The sequence below is a fragment of the Grampus griseus genome (genome assembly GCF_964374135.1).
Source record: "Grampus griseus genome assembly, chromosome: 17".
Classification (NCBI taxonomy): domain Eukaryota; kingdom Metazoa; phylum Chordata; class Mammalia; order Artiodactyla; family Delphinidae; genus Grampus; species Grampus griseus.
This window is the reverse complement of record NC_139011.1, coordinates 17,183,962-17,211,808: the sequence shown is the minus strand read 5'-3', so window position 1 is coordinate 17,211,808 and position 27,847 is coordinate 17,183,962.

The following is a 27,847-nucleotide window of genomic DNA, read 5'->3' as shown; positions in this document are numbered from 1 at the left end:
ATGTGTCTGTGTGTGTGTGTGTGTGTTATAAGAACACCTGAAATCTACTTTCTTAGAATTCAATACAGCATAATTAACCATAGTCATCATGCTGTACATTCGATCTCCAGACATATTCATCCTACATAACTTTGTACCCTTTGGCCAACACCTTCCCACCCCTGGTAACCACTGTTCTACTCTTCACTCCTCTGTATTCACTTTGTAAAATTCCACATACACATGAGATGGTGAAGTTTTTTTTTTCTTTTCTGTGTTCCCTTACCTGTATTTTCTATCTTTTGAGGAGAAGAATAATTCTATTAGAATGCAGAAGATTCAGGCATTTCACTTGCAATATGAAAACCTGGGCATAGGTGATGGTCAACAAAAGACTAAATTGAACTAACAAAAACCCCTCACAAGCCTGGACAGAGTCATCTTTCTCAACTCTGTGGGGCTTAGGACAGGGTGTGAGGCCTGCGGTGAGGACTGTGAATGTCGTTCCTTTTTAAATTCTCTTCCTGGGGCTTAGGCTTTGGAAATCGGTAAGATAAGAGCTTGGAATTCTTTATTTTTTTGGTTTGTTCGTTTTTTACTTTTCAGAGATGGCAACTTGGGGCTGCAATTGGGGTGGCCCTTCACATCAGGAAAAAAGAGGCTTAGTAAGGCTAATATCAAATAAGACCATAATAATAATAAAAAGGAGTGCAAATGAAAACACTGTCCGAGAGCATGCAGCGAATGACGCTCCCCTTACAATGCCTGGGGTGATTTTGTGTTCGTGAGTAATGAGTCTCCAGACTGTGATGAAGATGAGAGTACTGAATCCAGAGACCATTGCTGGATTTTGGTATGCTTTACAGTTCACTTATGTTATTATTTTTATTCGCAAGGCCATTTGATAGAGTAGGCTGTTGAATCAGGCCCCAGTTTGCATCCTGGGCACTTAATTATCTATCTGACCTTAAATAAGGTCTGGATTTAGACTTCTCTTTTGTAAATAGGAACGGTAATATTTATTTCCTAGCGCTGCTGTGAGATTTCAGTACGTCTGTACAATGCATCTAGTACTAAAGGAAACTCTTTTCTTCCCGTTTCTCCTAGCTTATGGCCTTCTTAAGTACTTATGCTCTATTTAAAAATAAAGCATTTCCTAAAGAACTGAAGGAACTAAAGGATTTTAGTTACCACATCCTTTAGAAAACAGATGAATCATTCAATATCTAATAACAGAAAAGTAATTAGTGGCACGATGATGAACTGTTCTGGATGGCTAAGTGGCAAATTAAACTTCAGGAACGCCCCAAATGATAGCATTATAAACTGCATACGTTTAATAAATGGGTTTCCACAGGTTTATGCATTTTTTAGAACTGTTGGTTATTTCTTTTTTTGAAAAGTCAATAAAACTTCTTTTAATCACCATAATCTCATTATCCAGATACAAGTCAAGACAACTCTCAGTACACAGTGTTATCTTAATGGTTTAAAATATACACATAGAAAATCTGGGGATCTCACTGCATGGGCTGTTTTACAGTCTTTTATCCATCTAACATTACGTGTAAAAATGTTACTTTAAAAAGCTGCGTGATGTTCCCCTGGGGGTGTACCATACCTTATTTAATCATTCCCAACCTGTTTCCTATTTTTCTCAAGTTAAATTTTTATCCCGATCTCCTTCTTCAGAGAAACACTTAAAAGTTATTGGGGCAAAGGGAGTGCACTTTAATTTTTTTTTTTTTTTTGCGTTACGCGGGCCTCTCACTATTGTGGCCTCTCCCGTTGCGGAGCACAGGCTCCGGACGCGCAGGCTCAGCGGCCACAGCTCACGGGCCCAGCCGCTCCGCGGCTTGTGGGATCTTCCCGGACCGGGGCACGAACCCTCGTCCCCTGCATCGGCAGGCGGACTCTCAACCACTGCGCCACCAGGGAAGCCCTGCAATTTAATTTTTAATATTTTTTTCTTAAATTACAGAAAATTTGTCTTCACCATCAGATCTCACTCCAGAGAAAGTCTAGGGTAGCTTTAATCCAGTTCAATTCAAACCACCCCCAATTCTCTTCCAGTACTGTTTTCAAGGTCTTGATGAACATCTACCAGCACAATCGCACAGACCTGTTGGTTATTAGGATTATTTTTCTTATTTCTTGAAGCAGAAAGTCTAGGGGAAACCTCCAAGCTTGCGAAGTCAAGTTCCACTACCTGCCCTGGGCTTACGGACTCCTTCTTTAGCCTAGAGCTACTTCAACACTGCCTCCTGGTGGTGGAGAGAAGAGGTATCTTATAAACACATTACAGGTGTAGGAGGTATTGGTTTAATTGGCTAACAAAAGTCCACATGAGAACTAAATTCTGAGAACAAAAAAGGAACAGTATCAGATCAAATCAGTATGTTTGCAACTCTGAGCAAGAGACCATGTTGCTTGGATTTGAGAATCCTTTTATAAAATATGATCAGTGGGCGTTCCTTTGGCAGACGATAGACTGAGTGAGAAAGACTCACAGATTGGTTGAGCAAGGGATACAGGGATTAGTTCATTTTAGTGCCTTTGGGAGGAACACTGTTTTTCCTTGTCGTCATTGTAGTAAACTGGTGAACACCCAGGGAATTCAGTCAAAGACTAGTAAGATATCAGAGTTGGAGAAGACAGTAAGCATCCTTGAAGTCTAACTCGCCTTGCTATATTAAATGACTAGACCAAAACCACACGGGCAATTAGTGGCAGATCTCAGGGCCTGGAATAGTCATTTTTCTCGGAGCCCTTATGAAGTACCAGGTATTGTGCGAGATCATAAAGGTACAGTGGTAACACTTCAATATAGCCCCTGCCCTCATGGAGCCATTGATAACTATACCCACTGTTTTCTATTGTGAGAAGACTGAAATAAATGCTCTTCAAAAGTGATATTTGGGGACTTCCCTGGCAGTCCAGTGGTTAAGACTCGCCACTTCCACGGCAGGGTGCACGGGTTTGATCCCTGGTTGGGGAACTAAGCTTCTGCATGCCATGTAGCGTGGCCAAAAAAAAAAAAAAAAAAAAAACCTGATATTTGCTTGTATGGAGACATGTCATCAGGCTGGACAGTGAAATTCCTGGGAGTTTAGATTCCCTACCATAGGCAGGATTCTATGCTATGCATAGGCAGGCCTAGCGTAGGCCCCTGCTTAATTTATAATTGTCAAGAGCAATGATGTCAAGCCCTTGTAGAGGATAAAAAATAAAGCCTTTAACATTTAAGTTATAATAGATGGATCTCACTTTCACATTACTGGTGTATGCGTATAGAAGTTTGGGTGTGTCCAGGATCTCTGGTCCCCTCTGTGGAAAGTCAGAACTTACTCATTTTAGCCAACATGGAAGGAGTTTACCTGTTACTGTTTAAAGTCATTACCCCATGCAACATTGAAAGTGTCTAAGTATGAAATTCATGAATTAGTTTACAACATATCTCATCATCATGATTAATGTGGTTAAATAATAGTACATGGACTCTGCCCTTTTCTACTAGTGTGATGAACTCCCAGTGCATTTCAGTATAGAGGCCCCAATTATCTCAAAAGTCACTGTTGATAGTTTTTTGGCTTTCATGTTTACCTAAGCAGAGAAGACCACTATGTGTGTGTGTGTGTGTGTGTGTGTGTGTGTGTGTGTGTGTGCGTGCGTGTGTCTGTTTAATTGTCCCTTTTTCTCCAACCACTTTGCCAAGGTGAAACAACATGGCTCTAAGGAATTTCCCCCTTAACTTCTTAATTCTAATCTAATTTTTCCGGACGGTTAAGGGGCAAGTGATCACCAAGTACTCATTTTATTGACAATTTAAGGATTTATGGTTTTTATACCAGTATTATAAGGATTTAAAACACATAGACCCTTATCTTTCATCATATAAAATGCTCTTTCCAAGTTGTTTTGAACAGATTATCTCTTTGCTTTCACACATGTTTGAGGAAGTATCTTTTTGGCTCAAGTTTAAGTGGGATCAGTGATACCTGTCTCTTACAGGGATATTTTAAGAAGCAACTTGGATAATCCAGGTAAAATGCTTAGCACAGTACTAGGCACTTAAGTGCCCAATAAATAGCAATTTCTTTTATGATTTGATAAGATAATCGGCAAATGAGCTGATAACTGGCAATCGGCAAAAATCCAAGTAGGCAGGTAGCTATCAGCACATCACATTATAGACATCATGGACCCAGTCATAGGGAGGTTTGTGCCCAAAATATAAACTTGTATCCATGGTGGAGGTGGATAAGATATAGAGCAAGTATATAATTATTGTGAAATCGTGCCCTGAGGTGGAAATCTGTCATTGGAGGCTCCAAGGACAAAATAGGCTATTTCAAGGCATGATTGATAAACAAATGAGGGAACTCCTATTCTGGGAATTAGAATCTCAAATCCAAGCCAACCGGTTAGAAGTGATCCTTTCATAGGGATACACATCCCTCCATAGGGCGTAAGGACAAACACACCTTCCCAAATCTTTATCAGTGCTGCACACTTCAGGGCTCTGCTAGAGGAGGAACGGGCAGAACCAGCAAGTGGTTCAGTTCTCCAATGGTAGAGTTAGAACTGGTTGAGAAAAAGAAGACTTTAATTATGAGTCCAGGAAAATGTGTATCTGTGCATCTAAGAAAATTAGCCATTAAACGTCCACGAAGAAATTGATCCCCAAACAAAATCTGGAAGTTCTGTGTTCAAGGGGGAAAAACAAGAAAAAGATTTGGAGTAAAGATTTTGTGTGTGATTTCCCACTCAACTTTGGACAAAATACTTACACTTTCAGAATCTTAATTTTGTCCTCTGCAATAATAGTGCATATTGGGACTTCCCTAGAGATCCAGTGGTTAAGAATCTACGCTCCCAATGCAGGGGGTGCAGGTTTGATCCCTGGTTGAGGAACTAAGGTCCTGAATGCCACACAGGCACAGACAAAAAAAAATATTGCATATTAGAAATACAGAACTATTATGGCAAATGCTAAAGTGCATAGGGAAGCATGCAGATTGTAAATACTGTAAAGTGCTTGTCGTTATTTTTACCCACTCTTCCCTGCTGTGTCTTTCTCCATCCTCTTCCTTCTCTTTCTGACCAAAGAACACATTCTCTTACATTCAGAAGACAGTAGGTTAAACCAATGCCCTCTCCCCTCCTATGAGCCTTGGCAATTGCCTTGTGCCCTCACAGGTCAAATATACAGAGGCTCTGGCTGAGTGGCAGTAACCTAGGAGCCAGAGAGCTCAGATTCTAAACTGAGCTTCATTAGTTTCATTAGTTCATTAGATTCATTAGTTCGCGACCTTTCACTCCTTGCTTTTAGGAGAACGAAAACAGCACCTGCCACGGAACTATCCCAAATAGGTAGAGAACTCCCAGGAAGCTCTCCTTTTTATGGGAGGTTCTCTTTTGCCTGTGAATCCCATTAAATTATCTACCCTCTTCTAATCCTATGGTTTAATTGTTGATTATTATGATGCTCTTTCCATCTAGAAGATCAATTGGTTTCTTTTTTTTTTTTTTTTTTCTATAGGCTATCTGAAGCCTTTTCTGCCATTTTGTACCTGTGGAAATGAGAAGAGGGAAGCTATTTTATTTCAGGGGCAGGGAGGGGACCCTGTGAATGATGCAATCATTTCTTATGGGAAGAGAAACACACTTGTGTGTTTTTAATATATAAAACCCATCCAAAGTTGTAGAAACAAAGGGCGTTGCAGAGGAATTTGAGATTATTCTCTGATTATTCTCTGATGAGAAGAGAACCATGACATCACAGAGGAGGGATCTGCACCAGTTTCATTGGAGTTTCATTGTAGTCAGAGCCTGTTGCCTAATTTCACTTCTAGTTGGGGTTAAACAGTTTAAAACTTACATCTGTCTGCATATCTTGCTGCTTACAGTTTTGGCAAAAGATGGAACACAGGTATAAGCATCAAAATAAATTTATGGAGGGATCATTATTTGTTATTGTCGTTGTTTTAATAGTTGCTTTGGGATTCATATTTTTCCCCCTACTCTAATAGTGATTTTTATGTTACTGAGCTAAAAACCTTTCACTCTGCTCTGAAACACAACGTATTTTTCTTTCTTTCACAAATGATTATCACAGAATTCATGTGGTTTTCCCACAGAGAGGAATTACTATGTCGATACATTAACTTTTCAGATTGCACACATCTTCACCATTCTATCCCTCTAGGTTTGTGTACTTTTTATTTCTGGCAGAAATTTCTCAACATCCAAGCCTGAAGCAAAAAGCTGGAAATAGATTTTTCTCCAGGGATATCTTTTTCTACATTCAGGAAAATGTTTTATTTTTCCTTCACTCAGATTGAAGGATCTTGAACCCTCAGCAAACTGAAGAGATTTCTATGTTCATCTAGTTCAAAATCCTTCTTTTTCAGATGAGGAAACAAAGTCAGCAAGTTGTTGACCCAGGACAGGTAATGGTATAGTTCCAGTCTAACTCCAAAGACCTATGAAGCAGGAGTGCCAATGGTGTGAGTTCTAGTCCAAGTCTGAGTCTGAGTGTGAAGGAAGTGGAAGACCAAGGTCCCAGTTTGAAGACAGAGAGTGAGTTGTCTCCTACTCCGTCTTTTTGTTCCATTCAGCCTTCAGTGGATTGGATAGGCCCGCCTGTACTGAAGAGGGCAATCCGCTTTACTCAGGCTACAGATTCAAATGAAAATCTCATTCAGAAACGGTCTCACAGAAAGACTCAGAATAATGTTTAACCAAACATCTGAGTACCCTGTGGCCGAGTCCAGTTGATACATACAGTTAACCATCACACTGTTCCATGTCTGAAGACCCATTAACGTACTTGGCTAACGAACGAGTTTATGCTTTAGCTTTCAGGAAGTTATTGAGGGATGATGCTACATTTCCCCTTCTTTCTGTCACTTCTGTGTCTGTGAGGGGAAGAAAATGGTATCAGGGTTTATTCCCTTAGTGTCGAATTATGCTACAGTCTTTAGGAGGCAGTGGTGGCAAAGTAAGTTTCCTTTAAATAAGAAAAAGTATTTTACTTATCTCCCAGGTACAATGATAAGTTAGTCTGGTTGGGTCACTTCCTTTAAAGTTGGGATCCTTAGGAGAAAACTCAAGTATATTTTGTGGCAGTGGGACGAAGACCATTTATCATCATGAGTTTAATTAGGAATGTTTGATGTTCATTTGTTTTTCCTGAAAAAGCTTTGGCTATTTTCATGTCCATGGTGAATTGGACAGTTGATATTAGATTCTATTACTTTATAATTATCAGTTAACTCATAGTTAATTATATCATTCTATTCTAGTTGCAAATATTCAACTAATATCCTGTCTCCATTCCTGCTTCTGCCCCCAGCAACAGAAATCAGTCATGAAAGAAGAATCAAGACTAAGTAATTTTTCCATTTGGCCCCATATCGAATGTATTTATCAACACCCAGATTTAGCTCAGCAAATCCGACTCAAATACCTTCTTTTTCCATCTATACTGCCATTACTTTAGGTCAAATTCTCATCACCTCACCTGACTTATTATGATGGCCTCCTCTTGGTCACCTTGCCTACATATTTCTTCTCCTCCAGCCTATTCTACTTATGTCTGATTCCCCTTCCTAAAACTCAACTATGATCATGTCATTACCCTTCTCAGACATCCTTTGTACTCGCTATTACCTCCTAAACAAAGGTTCACATCTTAACCTCATACTCAAAGCCATACTCATACTCATACTCAAAGCCCTCATGCAGAAGTGGATCCAAGTTTATATATATAAGCACTTAACTTGGCATAGAATAGGCACTCATGTGGTATTTGGTGACTGAAGGTATAAACACGGAGCACAGATCTGAGGACTGGTCTCAGCTGGGAAATGAGTCTTACACTCTTGGTTGATGGGGCAACAAGTTTTAAAGAAAAAAGGATTCATTCATCTATTCCACACTATCAGTATTTTCAGTTTCTTTTAATTCTTTCTTTTCTTTCTTTCTTTCTTTGGTTGTGCTGGATCTTAGTTGCAGCATGCAGCCTCCTTAGTTGTGGCATGTGAACTCTTAGTTGTGGCATGAGAACTCTTAGCTGCGGCACGTCGTATCTAGTTCACTGACCGGGGATCGAACCTGGGCCCCCTGCATTGGGAGTGCAGAATCTTAACCACTGCACCACCAGGGAAGTCCCTCTTTTAGTTATTTTCATCATAATCTTACTACTATTAGGCTAGTCTACTTTTTTTGGAATTTAGATGAAAACGTGTTATTTATATAGAGTGGGCTTCAGGACATGGGTTCTCCGTCATTTCCCCCAAGAAACGTTTCTCTCCTAAGGACTTGATTTCTCTATCTATTTGTCTCTCACCATTTACATGTTACTTCTATTCTGGAAAATAACCGCAGTTGGAACAGTTAATCCCTTCCAACTTGAAAAATTTTATTTATTAATGTGCTTACTCACCCAGAGATTATATTTGTGTTTATACCTTTCTTACATAGTAAAGTGCCAGGAAATTCCCTTTGGATTGCTGATGGTAGCATCTACCCTACTCTACCCTCTGCTCCAGAAGAGCATGTGTCTATTGCCTGGAGTTGTTTTGGCGGTTCCTATGAGAAGGCAGGCTCCCCTAGGTGCATTGCTACATCTCTGAAGATCACCTGTCCTAGGACTGTGAGTGTTTGTGTATGTGGTAGTGAGTGAGGTGGGGATGGGGAACATAGTCTTCTTGGGTTTTTGAAGATATCCTTCTTTACAAGGGTGGACAAATTGAATGCTATCCAGGTAAACAAGAGAAGAGAAAGGGATCAGAGTCTCTACATTTTGAAATTTTAAAGTGATAAGCCTCTTTGAAAGCCATTATGAAACCCTGGGGAAGAAAAGAGGTTGTCATTTTAAATTCATGGGATGGTAGATGGGAGATCAAGTCCTAAAGATTTAAATATAAACTTCCTAAGGGCAGGGACCTTGTCCAGGTTGCCAGACATTGTACCTTCAGAGTCAAACATAGTACCCGGGTCATGGTAGACACTCCACATCTAGTAGGCACACTAAATGTTTATATATTTAGTACATGAATAAGTAAATGACCTAGCATAGCTGATTTGGCTCAATTGGAAGTGCTATGCATTTAAAAACAAAAAGCTGCAACCTTGCAACCACATGCCCAGAATACCCTAAGATGCGTTTGGAATCAAATGAGTGGGAATCTTCTACAAAGAACACGGTGGCCAGTTCAGGAGTCTGGATCAACAGGTGATCCTCTCTGTGTGACTGTCTAACCACTTTTCAACTTTAGCTTCATATAATATTGAGAATCATTAGTAGTTGTGGGCTGGTGAGATTATATCTCTGGCTCCCCATGAGCACAGAAACCTAACACAACATTGTAAATTAACTATACTTCAAAAAAATGGTTACAAAAAAATGAATGGAAGCCAAATGCTAAAGATTCTTATTACTTCATAGAACTGCCATAACAGCCTGAAAAGGCATACTTTTGGGTATCTTCTATAGGAGAGAAACAATAAGCTTATATTACTAAGCCACTATTTTTCTTTTGATTTTTATTATAGGCAACTGAACCTAATTATAATCATGATTGATAAGTTAAACAGCAGAATAGGCTCTGTTGAAGAAAGAATTGGTAAACTAATAGAAATGAGGAAATTTTCTAGGGAGCTTCAAAGAGGGATAATGAGATAAAAAATATGAAATTGAAGAACTGTGGAAGATAGAATGAGAAGTGTGTGTGCATGTGTGTGTGTGTGTGTGTGTGTGTGTGTGTGTGTGACTGAAGAGTAGTAGACAGAGTTTGGGGAGGAGCAGGGGCCTGGTAAATGTGCAGGGAAGGAAAGAAACGTTTGACGAGACTGGCTGAGAGTTTTCTAGAATTTTAAGTCTTCAGCTTCAGAAAGTATGTACCAAGATTATATATATATATATACACATCAATCCAAACCTACATATTTATTTCTTGGTAAACTATAAAACATTCAACACAGAGATCACAAATGCAACCAGAAAAAAAAGACAAAGTTTCTTCAAGGGAACAAAAGTAGGATGGGGAAGAGTTCAATAAAAATAAGCCAAAAGGGGTGGACCTTCAAGATGGTGGAGGAGTAAGATGTGGAGATCACCTTCCTCCCCACAAATACATCAAAAATACATCTACATGTGGAACAACTCCTACAGAACACCTACTGAACGCTGGCAGAAGACCTCAGACCTCCCAAAAGGCAAGAAACTCCCCACGTACCTGGGTAGGGCAAAAGAATAGGGACGGTACCTGCACCTCTGAGAGGGAGCTGTTAAAGAGGAAAAGTTTCCACACACTAAGAAGCCCCTTCACTGGCGGAGAGGAGGCATGGGAAAGGGGGAAGCTTTGGAGACATGGATGACAGCACAGCAACAGGGGTACAGAGGGCAAAGCAGAGAGATTCCTGCACAGAGGATCAGTGCCAACCAGCACTCACCATCCTGAGAGGCTTGTCTATTCACCCGCCAGAGCGGGTGGGTGCTGGGAGCTGAGGCTCGGGCTTCGGAGGTCGGACCCCAGGGAGAGGACTGGGGTTGGCTGCGTGAACACAGCCTGAGGGGGGCTAGTGCACCACAGCTGGCTGGGAGGGAGTCTGGGAAAAAGTTTGGGCCTGACTAAGAAGCAAGAGACCATTGTTTCAGGGTGTGCGAGGAGAAGGGATTCACAGCACCACCTAAACGAGCTCCAGAGACAGGTACAAGCCGCGGCTATCAGCGTGGACCCCAGAGACGGGAGTGAAATGCTAAGGTTGCTGCTGCAGCCATCAAGAAGCCGGTGTGCAACCACAGGTCGCTATCCACACCCCTGGGAGTTTGTGCAGCCCGCCACTGCCAAGGTCCCGTGATCCAGGGACAACTTCCCCGGGAGAACACATGGCATGCCTCAGGCTGCTGCAATGTCACACCAGCCTCTGCCACCGCAGGCTCACCCTGAAATCCATACCCCTCCCTCCCCCAGACCTGAGTGAGACAGAGCCCCCTAATCAGCTACTGCTTTAACCCCCTCCTGCCCTCAAGTGACCTACACGCAGAGGTGGGGCCAAATCCAAAGCTGAACCACAGGAGCTGTGTGAACAAAGAAGAGAAAGGGAAGTCTCTCCCAGCAGCCTCAGGAGCAGCAGATTTAATCTCCACAGTCAACTTGATGTACCCTGCATCTGTGCAATACCTGAATAGACAATGAATCATCCCGAAACTGAGGCAGTGGACTTTGGGAACAACTGTAGACTTGGGGTTTGCTTACGGCAACTAATTTGTTTCTGGTTTTATGTTTATCTTAGTTTATTATTTAGATCTTATTATCATTGGTAGATTTGTTCATTGATTTGGTTGCTCTTTTCTTTCTTCCTTTTTTTATTACTTTTAAATTTTTTTATTTTTAATAATATTTTCTTTATTTTTTATTTTAATAAATTTATTTATTTTATTTTTTTCTTTCTTTCTTTCTTACTTTTCTTTTCTCCCTTTTCTTCTGAACCGTGTGGCTGACAGGGACTTGGTGCTCCAGCTGGGAGTCAGAACTGAACCTCTGAGGTGAGAGAGTCAAGTTCAGGACATTGGTGCACCAGAGACCTCCTGGCCCCACGTAATATCAAACAGCGAAAGCTCTCCCAGAGATCTGCATCTCAACGCTAAGACCCAGCTCCACTCAACGACCAGCAAGCTACAGTGCTGGATACCTTATGCCAAACAACTAGCAAGACAGGAACACAACCCCACCCATTAGCAAAGGGGCTGCCTAAAATCATAATAAGTTCATAGAAACCCCAAAACACACCACCGGATGGGGTCCTGCCCTCCAGAAAGACAAGATCCAGCCTCATCCACCAGAACACAGGCACCAATATCCACTAACCAGGAACCCTACACAACCCACTGAACCAACCTTACCCACTGGGGACAGAAGCCAAAAGAAAAGGGAACTACGAAACTGCAGTCTGCGAAAAGGAGACCCCAAACACAGTAAGTTAAGCAAAATGAGAAGACAGAGAAATATGCAGCAGATGAAGGAGCAAGGTAAAAACTCACCAGAACAAATAAATGAAGAGGACATAGGCAGTCTACCTGAAAAAGAATTCTGAGTAATGGTAGTAAAGATGACCCAAAATCTTGGAAATAGAATGGAGAAAATACAAGAAATATTTAACAAGGACCTAGAAGAACTAAAGAGAAAACAAACAATGATGAACCACACAAGAGATGAAATTAAAAATTCTCTAGAAGGAATCGATAGCAGAATAAATGAGACAGAAGAACAGATAAGGGACCTGGAAGATAAAATAGTGGAAATAACTACCACAGAGCAGAATAAAGAAAAAAGAATGAAAAGAATTGAGGACGGTCTCAGAGAGCTCTGGGACAACATTAAACGCACCAACATTTGAATTATAGGGGTCCCAGAAGAAGAAGAGAAAAAGAAAGGGACTGAGAAAATATTTGAAGAGATTAGAGTTGAAAACTTCCCTAACATGGGAAAAGAAATAGTGAATCAAGTCCAGGAAACACAGAGAGTCCCATACAGGATAAATCCAAGGAGAAACATGCCAAGACACATATTAATCAAATGAGCAAAAATTAAATACAAAGAAAAAATATTAAAAGCAGCAAGGGAAAAGCAACAAATAACATACAAGGGAATCCCCATGAGGTTAACAGCTGATCTTTCAGCAGAAACTCTGCAAGCCAGAAGGGAGTGGCAGGACATAGTTAAAGTGATGAAAGGGAAAAAAATATAACCAAGATGACTCTACCCAGCAAGGATCTCATTCAGATTCGATGGAGAAATTAAAAGCTTTACAGACAAGCAAAAGCTAAGAGAATTCAGCACCACCAAACCAGCTTTACAACAAATGCTAAAGGAACTTCTCTAGGCAGGAAACACAAGAGAAGGAAAAGACCTACAATAACAAACCCAAAACAATTAAGAAAATGGTAATAGGAACATACATAATGATAATTACCTTTAATGTAAATGGATTAAATGCTCTAACAAAAAGACACAGACTGGCTGAGTGGATACAAAAATAAGAACTGTATATATGCTGTCTACAAGAGACCCATTTCAAACCTAGGACATATACAGACTGAAAGTGAGGGGATGGAAAAAGATATTCCATGCAAATGGAAATCAAAAGAAAGCTGGAGTAGCAATTCTCATATCAGACCAAATAGACTTTAAAATAAAGACTATTAAAAGAGACAAAGATGGACACTACATAATGATCAAAGGATCAGTACAGGAAGAAGATATAACAACTGTAAATATTTATGCACCTAACATAGGAGCACCTCAATACATAAGGCAAATGCTAACAGCCATAAAAGGGGAAATCCACAGTAACACAATAACAGTAGGGGAGGAAGCAGCCGCATGGCACAGGGATATTGGCTTGGTGCTTTGTGACAGCCTGGAGGGGTGGGATAGGGAGGGTGGGAGGGAGGGAGACACAAGAGGGAAGACATATGGGAACATATGTATATGTATAACTGATTCACTTTGTTATAAAGCAGAAACTAACACACCATTGTAAAGCAATTATACCCCAATAAAGATGTTAAAAAAAAAAAAAAGTAGAGGACTTTAACACCCCACTTTCACCAATGGTCAGATTATCCAAAATGAAAAAAGATAAGGAAACACAAAATTTAAATTATACATTAAACAAGATGGATTTAATTGATATTTACAGGACATTCCATCCAAAAAGAACAGAATACACTTTCTTCTCAAGTGCTCATGGAATATTCTCCAGGATAGATCATATCTTGGGTAACAAATCAAGCCTTGGTAAAGTAAGAAGATTGAAATTGTATCAAGTATCTTTTCCAACCACAACACTATGAGACTAGATATCAATTACAGGAAAAAATCTATAAAATATCAAACACATGGAGGCTAAACAATACACTACTAAATAACCAAGAGACCACTGAAGAAATCAAGAGGGAAGCAAAAACCACCTAGAAACAAATGACAATGAAAACACAGTGACACAAAACTTAAAGGAGGCAGTAAAAGTAGTTCTAAGAGGGGAGTTGATAGCAATACAATCCTACCTCAAGAAACAAGAAACATCTCAAATAAACAACTTAACCTTACACCTAAAGCAATTAGAGAAAGGAGAACAAAAAAAACCCAAAGTTAGCAGAAGGAAAGAAATCATAAAGATCAGATCAGAAATAAATGAAAAAGAAATGAAGGAAACAATAGCAAACATCAGTAAAACTAAAAGCTGCTTCTTTGATAAACAAAATTGATAAACCATTAGCCAGACTCATCAAGAAAAAGAGGGAGAAGACTCAAATCAACAGAATTATAAAAGAAAAAGGAGAAGTAACAACTGACACTGCAGAAATACAAAGGACCATGAGCGATTACTACAAGCAACTATATGCCAATAAAATGGACAACCTGGAAGAAATGGACAAATTCTTAGAAAAGCACAACGTTCCAAGACTGAAGCAGGAAGAAATAGAAAATATAAACAGACCAATCACAAGCACTGAAATTGAGAGTGTGATTAAAAATCTTCCAACAAACAAAAGTCCAGGACCAGATGGCTTCACAGGCAAATTCTATCAAATATTTAGAGAGGAGCTAACGCCTATCCTTCTCAAACTCTTCCAAAATATAGCAGAGGGAGGAACACTCCCAAACTCATTCTACGAGGCCACCATCACCCTGATACCAAAACCAGACAAAGATGTCACAAAGAAAGAAAACTACAGGCCAATACCACTGATGAACATAGATGCAAAAATCCTCAACAAAATACTGGCGAACAGAATCCAGCAGCACATTAAAGGATTATACACCATGATAAAGTGGGGTTTATCCCAGTAATGCAAGGATTCTTCAATATATGCAAATCAATCAATGTGATAAACCATATTAACAAATGGAAGGAGAAAAACCATATGATCATCTGAATAGATGCAGAAAAAGCTTTTGACAAAATTCAACACCCATTTATGATAAAAACCCTCCAGAAAGTAGGCATAGAGGGGACTTACCTCAACATAATAAAGGCCATATATTACAAACCCACAGCCAACATCATCCTCAATGGTGAAAAACTGAAACCATTTCCACTAAGATCAGGAACAAGACAAGGTTGCCCACTCTCACCACTATTATTCAACATAGTTTTGGAAGTTTTAGCCATAGCAGTCAGAGAAGAAAAAGAAATAAAAGGAAACCAAGTTGGAAAAGAAGTAAAGCTGTCACTGCTTGCAGATGACAGGATACTATATGTAGAGAATCCTAAAGATGCTACCAGAAAACTACTAGAGCTAATCAATGAATTTGGTAAAGTAAAAGGATACAAAATTAATGCACAGACATCTCTTGCATTCCTATAAACTAATGATTAAAAAAATCTAAAAGAGAAATGCAGGAAACACTCCCATTTATCACTGCAACAAAAATAATAAAATACCTAGGAATAAACCTACCTAAGGAGACAAAAGACCTGTACGCAGAAAACTATGACTCTGATGACCAAAACTAAAGATGATACAAACAGATGGAGAGATATACCATGTTCTTGGATTGGAAGAATCAACATTGTGAAAATGACTCTACTACCCAAAGCAATCTACAGATTCAGTGCAATCCCTATCAAACTACCAATGGCATTTTTCACAGAACTAGAACAAAAAGTTTCACGATTTGTATGGAAACACAAAAGACCCCAAATAGCCAAAGCAATCTTGAGAAAGAAAAACGGAACTGGAAGAATCAGACTCCCTGACTTCAGACTCTACTACAAAGCTACAGGAATCAAGACAGTATGGTACTGGCACAAAAACAGAAATATAGATCAATGCAACAGGATAGAAAGCCCAGAGATAAACCCATGCACATATGTCACCTTATCTTTGATAAAGGAGGCAAGAATATACAATGGAAGACAGCCTCTTCAGTAAGTGGTGTTGGGAAATCTGGACAACTACATGTAAAAGAATGAAATTAGAACACTCCCTAACACCATACACAAAAATAAACTCAAAATGGATTAAAGACCTAAATGTAAGGCCAGACACTATAAAACTCTTAGAGGAAAACATAGGCAGAACACTCTATGATATAATCACAGCAGGATCCTTTTTGACCCAGCTCCTAGAGAAATGGAAATAAAAACAAAAATAAACAAATGGGACCTAATGAATCTTAAAAGCTTTTGCATAGCAAAGGAAACTGTAAACAAGGGAAAAGACATCCCTCAGAATAGGAGAAAATATTTGCAACCAAGCAATTGACAGAGGATTAATCTCCAAAATATATGAGCAACTCATACAGCTCAATATAAAAAAAAACAAACAACCCAATCCAAAAATGGGCAGAAGACCTAAATAGACATTTCTCCAAAGAAGACAAACAGATTGCCAACAAACACATGAAAAGATGCTCAGCCTCACTAATCATTAGAGAAATGCAAATCAAAACCACAATGAGGTATCACGTCACACGGGTCAGAATGGCTATCATCAAAAAATCTACAAACAGTAAATGCTGGAGAGGGTGTGGAGAAAAGGGAACCCTCTTGCACTGTTGGTGGGAATGTAAATTGAAGGAGCCACTATGGAGAACAGTATGGGGCTTCCTTAAAAAACTATAAATAGAACTATCATATGACCCAGCAATCCCACTACTAGGCATATGCCCTGAGAAAACCATAGTTCAAAAGATACATTTACCACAATATTCATTGCAGCAGTATTTACAATTACCAGGACATGGAAGCAACCTAAATGTCCATCGACAGATGAATGGATAAAGAAGATGTGGTACATATATACAATGGAATATTACGCAGCCATAAAAGGAATGAAACTGAGTATTTGTAATGAGGTGGATGGACCTAGAGTCTACCATACAGAGTGAAGTAAGTCCTAAAGAGAAAAACAAGTACCGTATGCTAATGCACATATATGGAATCTAAAAAAACGGTACTGATGAACCTAGTGGTAGAGCAGGAATAGAGACGCAGATGTAGAGAACCGATTTGAGGACACAGAGGGGGAAGGGGAAGCTGGGATGAAGTGAGAGAGTAGCATTGGCATATATATACTACCAACTGTAAAATGGATAGCTAGTGGGAAGCAGCCGCATTGCACAGGGAGATCAGCTCGGTGCTTTGTGACCACCTAGAGGTGTGGGATAGGGAGGGTAGGAGGGAGAGGCAAGAGGGAGGAGATATGGTGATATATGTATATGTATAGCTGATTCACTTTGTTATAAAGCAGAAAATAACACACCATTGTACAGCAATTATACTACAATAAAGATGTTAAAAAATAAAATAAGCCAAAAGATAATTGGAGACGGAATACTATTTTCAAAATGTTGGTAGGAAAAAGACAACCTCGGATTCTATAACCAGCTAAAATATAACTTAAATATGAGGAGAAAATAGAAACATTTCCATCTCTAAAAGCCAAAGAGCTTTCACTTCTAAACCCGGAAAGAACTGCTGTAGGAAATACTTCAGAATGAAGAAAGCTAAACCTAGGGAGAAAAGAAATGATTGAAGAAATAGTGAGCAAATAAACTTGTAAACATATGCGTAAATCTAAGTAAGTATTGACTATGCAAAATAATAACATATGAATGCCTCATTGTGGGGTTTAAAAATTTGAGGTGTAACTTATTGGCTAACAATAACACATGAGGCAAGAGAGCCTGATCAGTGTTTAAACATCCTCACTTCCTTGAATTTCTACAGAGGAAAGTAGACGTATTGATTAACATTAGATTTCGCTAAATAACATTTAAAGGAAAGCTCTAAAGTATTAGAAATAAAAGGGCAAATGTGTGGAGCTAATATTTGGGTAAATTTAAATAAACTTTGACTTTTAAAACAATAATATGTATGACCTGTGGGATTTACAATATATACAGAATTAAAATATATGACAAAAATAGCTTAAAAGGCTAGGGGTAGAGATGAAGTTGGTAAATTGATCTTAAAATGTTCTTGGGCTTTTCATTTGTCTGGAAATTGGAAAAAATACTAATTTGAGTAGACTGTAATAAGAATACTGTAATAAGAATACATTTACCATTTTTAACTAAACATTAAAAGAATAATAAGTGAAAAAATAATAATAAACTTATGGAAGGGAAATGGATAATTTTAAAATTCTACCTTACTGAAATTATGGAACACCTAAACCAGAACAAAAGATAGATTGCTTCCAAAGGAATAAAAATACAACTGAGAGTAGAATTCTCAATAAGAATAGCAGCAAAAAGAGAAGTACTTTTTTAAAAAGTCAAGTAGAAGGACAAAGAAACTGAGAACAAATGAGAAAATCAAAATAAATAGGATAATGGTATGGGGTTCCCTGGTGGTGCAGTGGTTAAGAATCCACCTGCCAATGCAGGGGACACGGGTTCGAGCCCTGGTCCGGAAAGATACCACGTGCCAAGGAGCTACTAAGCCCGTGTACCACAACTACTGAGCCTCTGCTCTAGAGCCCGCGAGCCACAACTACTGAGCCTGCAGTCTAGAGCCCGTGCTACGCAACAAGAGAAGCCACTGCAATGAGAAACCCACTCACCGCAACTAGAGAAAGCCCACTCACGGTAACGAAGACCCACTGCAGCCAAAAATAAAATATAAATTAATTAATTAAAAAACAAAATAGGATAATGGTAGATTTAAAATCGAATATGTCAGCAAATACATTTTATTATAAATGGATATTGAATTTTATCAAAAGCTTTTTCTGCATCTACTGAGATAATCATATAATTTTTATTCTTCAATTTATTAACATGGTGTATCGCACTGACTGGAGATTTGAGGATATTGAAAAATCCTTGTATCCCTGGGATAAATCCCACTTGATCATGGTGTATGGTTCTTTTAATATATTGTTGGATTCGGTTTGCTAGTACTTTATTGAGGATTTTTGCATCTATGTTCATCAGTGATATTGGGCTGTAATTTTCTTTTTTTGTGGTGCCCTTGTCTGGTTTTAGTATCAGGGTGATTGTGGTCTCATAGAATGAGTTTGGGAGTATTCCTTCCTCTGCAATCTTTGGGAATAGTTTCTGAAGGATATGTGTTAACTCCTTTTTAGGTGTTTGATAGAATTTGCCTGCGGAGCCTTCTGGTCCTGGGCTTCTGTTTAAAGAAAAATGCGGTAAATGTCTTTTATAAAACAAAGGTAATAAAACTGATTTTTTACAAAAAGTTCAATCCTGCTTACAAGAGACACACGTGAAATATGGGAACCCAGAAAGGTCGAAAGCAAAAGAATAAAAAATATATCATGCAAAAATTAATCAAAATAAAATCAGACTAGCCATATTAATAAAAACAAAGTAGACTCTAAGGCAAGAATTAATACTGGAGACAAAGAGAAAGATTTCATAATGATAAAAAGGCCATTTGAATAGGAAGATATAATAATTCCCAATTTTTTTGCACCGAGTGATAAAGCCTCAAAACATATGAAAAACAGAACTAAAGGAAGAATTAAACAATACACCATCGTGGCTGGCAATTTTAATACCTTATTTAACTAATAGAAAAAGCCAACAATAAAGAATTGGAAGATCTGAATATCAAGATTTTAAAATGTGAGCCATTCTCAGGGAATGATCACAGAGATGACATCTGATCACCTTTGCCACATAACAGAATCTCATCACGGGAGTGACACCCTGTCACGGTTGACTTATTCTTGGTCAGAAGCAAATTACAAGTTCCTCCTGCACCCAGGGGGAGGGGGTTAGACAAGGTCCTGCCTCATTGAGGGTTCCCTCGGCTGTTTCCCATATTTGATTTATATTTATAGATTGCCTGTTATGTATCAGATATGGTGCTGGTGTGAGGAGTGCTGAGTGAAATGGCCATCGCTGTCTTCTTTCAAGAAACTCCTAGTCTAAAGGGAAACAAAGACAAACATTTAATAAACAATATGGATGTGTCATGACAGAGATACGAAGGAGAGGACCTTCCCCATCCTAGTGGCAGGATGAAGGAGATCAGGAAGAATGCATGAATGAGGGCAAGCCTGAGCTGCTTCTGAAGAGATGGTTTCTACAACCCAGGTGCAGAGAGTGGGGAAAGACATCAGGTAAAGGGGACACTTGAGCACGCTTCCCACGTGCCTAGGCCATGTTGTTGAAGGGCAAAAAAAACATTTTAAATCAGAGACATAAGAGGAAGGTAGGGGCCTTGTACACCTCTTTCAAAGGGTTCAATCCCTTGCCCTTGCGCGGTCGGTCATCGTTCATTTCTTACCTTTTTTGTCTTTCCAGCTAGACTGTGACTGAGACTAAAGACCGTGGCTGAGGCATTTTACAACACCCTTGACGGATGGGTGTTTCTCTAGCAGTCAGTCCTGAGCTTGGCAAATGTGGATGGATTGGACCAACGAGCCAGCCAAAAGCACTCTTCCTGGGAGTGACTGCGGTCTGGGACCCCCGGCTTCTTTGCAAGCCAGGGACCCACCTGCCACCCTACCCAGACCCTTAGTGCGCTGCTGTGTGGCCTCTCCCAGCTGCTCGCCTGACCCTGCCTCAGCTGCGGCTGCGTCACCGGGAGGACGAAGGGATCCCGGTGTACCGCGCGCAGATGGCCTTGTTTGCGGTTAGCGGACCCTGAGGGAAGACAGGCTGCTCAGCCCGCGCCGCTCTGCACGTTTCCTGTTGCTGTGTTTTGCAGGAGGGCGGGGCGTGTGGCGGCGGGGTCGGGTGGAGAAGTCGTGTTTGCCGCCAGGGATGACTCGCCTGAGCGCTGCTGTGCTCCGTGCACTGCTCCCCAAGCAGCAAAGGTGGGGACACGGGCTGTTCCTTTCAGGGCCGCCAGGTCCCTGAACGATTGGGGGAACAGCCGCTCCCTCTGCGAAGTGGGCAGTGTTTAGGCTGGGCCTGGCGGGGAGAATCGTCTGAGTCACTGGGGACGGAAGTAAACCCTGCTGCTGGGCTGGGGCTGGGAGGACAGGCGTTGTGCAAAACCCCCAAGCTCGCGGTCAAACCCGTCTCCTGTCTGCCGGAGATTTTGAGCCACAAAACGGCCCTTAACCTAAGTGTCCCCGTCCCCACCCACACTCAGATGTAGCTTCTTTTGTGAGTGGCAGATGGCAATGTGCGTGTTGCCCTGAGATCCAGGGTAGGAGGGCAGCCGGATTTAGAGGGTCTAGAAAAGATCTTAAAAAAAAAAAGAAAAAGTCAGCTGTCTTGTTCTGAGTATTTCTCAGCTCTGTGCCCTCCTGCACAATTTGAATTCCACTTCCTTCCTCTGTCCTCCCTACACCTCCCCTCCCCTCCAAACGAAAACAAAAACAAAAAACCCTTAGATCTCAGGCCCAGGATAGATCTGTTATTTTAAATATTCTTTAAAAATAATTGTTATTTGATTATGTTATTAAAGAAAAGCCAGAGCAGTTAGATGAGGGCTAAAATTAAACAAGTCTTCATAAAAAAAAAAAAAGTTTTCTCCACAGGTAACAGATGATAAGCAAAATGTTGACTGGGATTTAACTTCAGGTTGGGAAAACTACATAGATGGAACACAGCAGGGGGAATCAATGGGATTCAAGAGTTGGCAGTACATCTCTGCCCCTCTACCCCGCAGTGTTCTCATCTGGAGATGGCAAGCCTTGACCCAGAGATCTCTGAGTGTCTTAATGAACCAATCTAAAAGTCTATTCTGCAGAGATGATCACTGAAAGGGTTTGCGGTGCTGTAACTTTAAAAACCTCTCTGGGATTTCTCAGCCTGCTGAGTCAGTGGAGTCTGATCCCCAAAGGGGCAGCTTCAAATTAAAGGGTGGGAGCCTTAAAAGAGTGAGGGAAAGCCCAAGAGACACAAGGAGTGGGTGTCTGAAGTCTGGGAAGGGGCAGTGAACTGTGAGAACGAGGCTCAGATATCTGGATCTATTTCATGGTTTGTCTCATTAACTCTACACGTTTGCTCCTGCAGAGGTTTGATTTAAGGATGTTGTGAGAGGATCGGGTAACACCGAAGGCCCATGTTTCAGATGACTATGCTGAGGCATGGGCACTATTACAGTGGGGAGAGAAGAGATGGAAGCAGCGCTGGGAGAACTGGGTGCCCGGCTGCTCTTCCCTTGGCTCCCTGGAGACGGCTGGGGTGTGGTCTGCTGTCCTTTTAGAACCTTCTCAGTGTACCAAACCATTCAGCAGCAGGTAGATCCAGAGTTGCTTTGGGGTGCAAGGTTACAGGATGGGATTCCGAGGTGCACTGGATATGATACTTGACCTCCAGGAATTCTGAACTGTGTTCAAGAAATAGCCCTCTGCACGTAGACATCCACCACATCCAAAGGTACAGCTGCTTGTTAATGAGATCACAAACTTCACATCACACAGACTCAAGTTCCAGCTCTGGTATTTCTCACCTCTATGTGCCTGCAGAGCTGCAGGGTACGGTTGTGCAGGATGTTCACTGTTCAAGGGTGTCAGGCCCCAGAAGCAAGTGGGATCTGAAATCCAGCCCCTACTCTGCTGTTTAAGCCTAGTGTCGCGGCACAAGAGCTGCTTCCACTTGGAAGAAGAGGTTTATTTTTCTTAATAGAGCAGAGACATCAATCACTTGCCAAACTTGTATGCCCTGAGGATGCTTCTGCCTGGAGGGATATTTTTCTAATTTGCACGAAGGCATCCTGTGAGCTAGGGTATCAGGTCAGGGGTGGCCCTGTGAACTTTTATGATCCTCAGTTTCCTCATCTGGGAAGTGAAGAGAATAAAACACACTTCATGGGATTATGCAGTGATAAGTATAAACAAGGAATCCAGTGAAGTGCTCAGTACTAGGTAATAACTCCTCAATAAATAGCGCCCTTATTATCATCGTCATAATATCTACCTCAAAGATTTTCTCTGAGGATGAGTTTTTAAAAAAAATCATAAAACAGCTGCCCTGTGTTCAATTAATGTTAGCAGGGGTTTTTTGTTTGTTTCATCCTTTTTTCTCCCTAATGTTCAATAATGTCATGATAAACAGCAGAAACTGGGTGAGATGGGAATTGTGGAGAGGCAGCGATTCTTTAAGTCAGGGCTCAGAGAACTTCCTGGTAGAGGTAGAATTTAAATTGGGCATTGTATGCAATTTTCCCAAAGACGCTTGGAAAGTATGCATGAACTAAAGCGATGGGGATGAAACTGAACAATTTCTCTTAATTCTCACTATGTCTTTTTTTTTGGCTGTACCATGTGGCATGCGAGATCTTTGTTCCCTGACCAGGGATCCAACCCTGGTCCCCTGAAGTGGAAGCGTGGAGTCCTAACCAGTGGATCACCAGGAAAGTCCCACTATGCCTTAACCCATTAATTAAATAGCCGGAAAACTCTTGAAAGAGAAAAAAATAACAGTGGACAATTGGGAAGTTTCTTTGGAAATGGCAGTGGGTGGATACTCTTCAGCAAAGGAGCCTTATCTCCAGAGCCACGGGAGGCCTGATAACCTCTCCCTCAGGAAACTACCCGAAATCTAGGAGGGCTAGCTCTGGAGTTGCAGCTGCACTGAATAGAGAGTATCTCTTCTACATTTGGTGACACTTCGGCTAGTGGCTAGAGCCTACGACAGCAATGAATGGATTTGTCACTATCAGTTGATACCCCATCAGACCCCTTCTGTCAACAAGCCTGGCTGCTGCTAATTCCCTAGAAGAGTGAGAGGGATGTTCTTGTTTCTGTCCTGCATTCAAAGGACCATTTAGTCCGCCTGAGATTATAGAGAACAAAAGAACGCAGTTTCTTTTTTCAGGTATTTTAAGGGTAGTGTAAGTCTTGCAGTTTCTCAAGTCATCAAATGCAACCGTGAAAATTCTTATTTCTCTTTTCCATTTTTTTTGCTTTGTGGGTCGGATCTGGAATCTAGTTCTGGCTCTGCCTCTAACTGCTTGTGTGACTGTGGTCTAGTCCCTAAATCCTCCTGAATCTCTTTTTCTTCATTGTTTAAATGATAAAACTTCCCTCATTATCCTTTCTAAGATAGACCTTTCCTTCTTGTTATTTTGTATAGCACTGTCATTTTTATTTCTTTGTGGAACTTATCAAAAGTTATATCAAAACTTATCTACTTCACGTATTTATTATTATTTTATTGTTTAAAACTGCCTCAGCAGTCTAGCACGGTCTATATCTAATTTGTGCACTATTGTATCTTTCTTTTTTAACATCTTTATTGGAGTATAATTGCTTTACAATGGTGTGTTAGTTTCTGCTTTATAACAAACTGAATCAGTTATACATATACATATGTTCCCATATCTCTTCCCTCTTGCGTCTCCCTCCCTCCCACCCTCCCTATCCCACCCCTCTAGGTGGTCACAAAGCACGGAGCTGATCTCCCTGTGCCATGCAGCTTCTTCCCACTAGCTATCTATTTTACACTGTATCTTTAGTTCATAGGAGGTGCAAAAACATTTGTTTTGTAAATGAATCAATCACATTAGTTAAGTATATGGAAATTTCTTTTTGAAAAGAGTAAATTGTTACATAAGTTTAAGTCATTCTTATAATCTTTATTTGCCACTTAGTATTTACTTTCACTCTCATTTTTCTTGCGAAGTCACTCTTGGGTGAAAGGTAAAATCAGGAGAAAAAGCGCCCTGAATCACTCATGTCACAAACTGTAAAAATCTATGACCATTTTTAACCCATGGCTATTTTGTGTGTTTTAAGGGATGTTACTTCTGCCCTCAGGTACTCTTCCTCACTGTCAGCCACAGAGCCCTAATTCTATCCTGAAACAGTTTATTTATTTAAGGTCTTATATCTCGAATGCAAAGAGCAAAGGCTCATTTATATATTATCAATCACTAACTTTTTTTTTTATTAAGATAAGGAGCATTGTCAAGAGTAAAGCCACAAGGAAGGATCAAAAATAATGGAATCACACAGACCCATATAAACATATACATTTCCTTATGAACAAGCAATAAACACAGGCACAAGGCTATGTAATTCCATTTATAGTAAAGAATTATGTCTTTACGGGAAACAGAGCCTGCAAAGATACAGTTTAACCATCACCAAACCTGTTTCATTGTTATACTAGTCCATCTGAAGCTAGGGATAAATCTCCTTTAGAAGTTTAGAGAAGAGATTTCCTTTTTCTTTCATTTAAAAAAAAAAGTTACAGTTAGATAACTAAAAGGGTCGCAATTTAAGCTTTGAGTTCTGCCTTTGTAACTGGAGAAATACTCTGCTTCCAAATTCAACCTTCTGCTTCTTGGAAAGCAGATAACTATTTGCAATTTTAAATTCATAGCATTTCCATTTTCAAGATTAACAACAATAAAATCTAGGAGTCTCACCTCAGATGCATCTCATTTCATGAAATGCAAATCAAACACATTCAGGAGCTATCAGATGTTTGTAAATAGCAATGACAACAAGAAACTACAAACAGTATTTTCAATTTATTACATTCTTACAATATTTCAGACATTAAGGTAGGTATTTACAGCCATATGTATCTTTTAATCTTTCTTATAAGGTTATTCTTGAAGATTGAATCAGATGTTAACCTATAAACTGCTATTATTTAAACTGCTAGCTGTTTACCAAATCCATTCTCTCCTTCATTAACAGGGCTTTAGCTGTAGTCCTTTAGCCTTGCTTAAAAAAACCTTTGGATTCTGTATTTACTCTTTTTCTCTGCTTCCTGTTGAAAGCAATGATGCTGGTTACAATAAACATGGACGCCTTGTCTTAAAGATGGTATCGAAGCTGTCCTCCTTGGTCTCTAAATGACTGCAAGGAGGAGAGCCTTGGACTCTTACGTGAGCGAGAAATAAAGTTCTATCTTGTTTGAACCACTGAATTTTAGGGACTCTTTTAAAAAATAGCAGTTGTCATTATCTTAACTAATATGAATGTTAAAGGAAAGTTCCTGGAACATAGAAACAATGTTTTATGAATAATTGCTAGTTTTTATTATTTTTATTACTAGCAGTAATTGTCCTCACAGCAACTCTGTTTTTAGATGAGAATTATGGTAGAAGATACAATGAATACTGGAAAGCTATGTGCTGTCTGGGTTAGCAAGCAATTTCTAGTGAATGAGAGAAGAAGCCTCAGTGGAGGAGGTGACCATTCTCCTAGTTGTTATTTTAATTCCTGATTTGAAATTTGTCTTATTTTCAATAATGATATTTTTCTCTGTTCTGTAAACTTTTATGATAATGGAAAGCTGAAAATAGCAAATGCCCTTAAATGTAGAGGGATTCATAATAAACCATGTATGAAAAGGGAATCTATTCCATCACCTAACTCTTCCCACAGATGAAGAGTCCCGTAAATCTTAATTCTAAGGGGATGGGAGAGGAGACACTAGCTTGTACTTCTTCTAAATCCTGTGGCAAGTAGTGGTCATTTGCAAAGCACAAGATTTCTAGGGAACCATCCAAGAAAAAGATGTGGGTGGCCCTGAGTTTTGTGTGTATGAGTTGTGGCCAGGATCTGGAAGATGGGTTTTATATTCCATATTTTTAATTGTAGGTTGCTCTATCTATACTTCAATGATGCATATTCTCAGATCCTACCAACTTTCCTCATTATTCCACCCCAAAATGATCCAGGCTAAAACTGCTTAGGCGCAGAAAAGGGGGGAAATAATTGATTGGAAACCCTCCAAAAGGAAGAATTGGGTCATGACCTTTGAGAGCTCGGTTCCCTTTGTCTGTTTTCCCTTTTCCCTACAATGGTACCACCTTACAAGGTTCCAACAAACCCTATATGTGCAGGAAAATCTGCATCTCATTTCTGCTGAAATATGTTTTCAATTTAGGGTTTGAGTTTCCAGATTGACTTGTGAACATCTAAAGGACTCAATGTCATTGTGACATAATGTTCCCCGAAGGCCAGTAGGCCGTCAGCAGAGAAATGGGCAGTGATTAGCTAGCTGTCAGTGGTCAAAGGTGCTGATGTGACTATGGAAACCAACATGGGAAAACTGAGAAGAAAAGAGAGAAAAATCGATGGTGCGGTGGGGGAGGGGAAATGGTATAAGGGAAGCTTTATAAGCTACAGGGATTGTTAGAAGATGAAATATGAAAAGGGACAAGATGGCAAAAGATGGAAATTTTACAGATAATTTGGAACAAGTTTAAAAGACCACTTTAAATAGAAAAAGATCTTAGGAAATACATTTTCAAACCAAGGGGTAAGAACCAGAAAATAAAGGGGAAAGTAATCTACATTTGAAGAAATTAGACACACAGACAGTCCAGGGGCTAATCATGATGGAATGATTTAAAAAATCATGATAATAATAATTTTTAAAAAACAGTAATTCCAAGGACTACTTCTACCCTCTGTAAAGGTGTGTTTACATCCCAGTCATTTTGCCCCCATATGATTGAGATCGTCTCATTGAATCATTTGCGGGAATATTAATATCCCTGCTTTACAGGAGAAAACATAAAAATCAACAGGTTTTAAAACTTGTTGGAATTTTCTTCTTCTTCCCCTCTATTCCCTAAAACAAAGTTTTGATCAAATTGTATTTAACTGTGTTTGTTTGAGAGGTGAAAAGTCATCACAAAAATATACCACTGGGCATACGGAGGAGGGAACAGGGAACTACCCTGTTATATTTGTTTTGTTAATGATGACTTAATGGGATTTAATTTATCAATTTATATATGAATCTCCCCTCTCCCACCTCTGACCCCTGATGTAGCTACCCATAAAGAGGCATTCCCCTTATGTCCAAGGAGATGCTCTGATTGATTTTGCTTGATTCACTGTATTTAAGGGACAACTGCATCCAAAATTCCATCCCTTACATAACTGAGAATCATGAAAGGAAAAGTTCATTTTTGTGCTATTTATGGGAAAGTGGCCTGGAGGGAA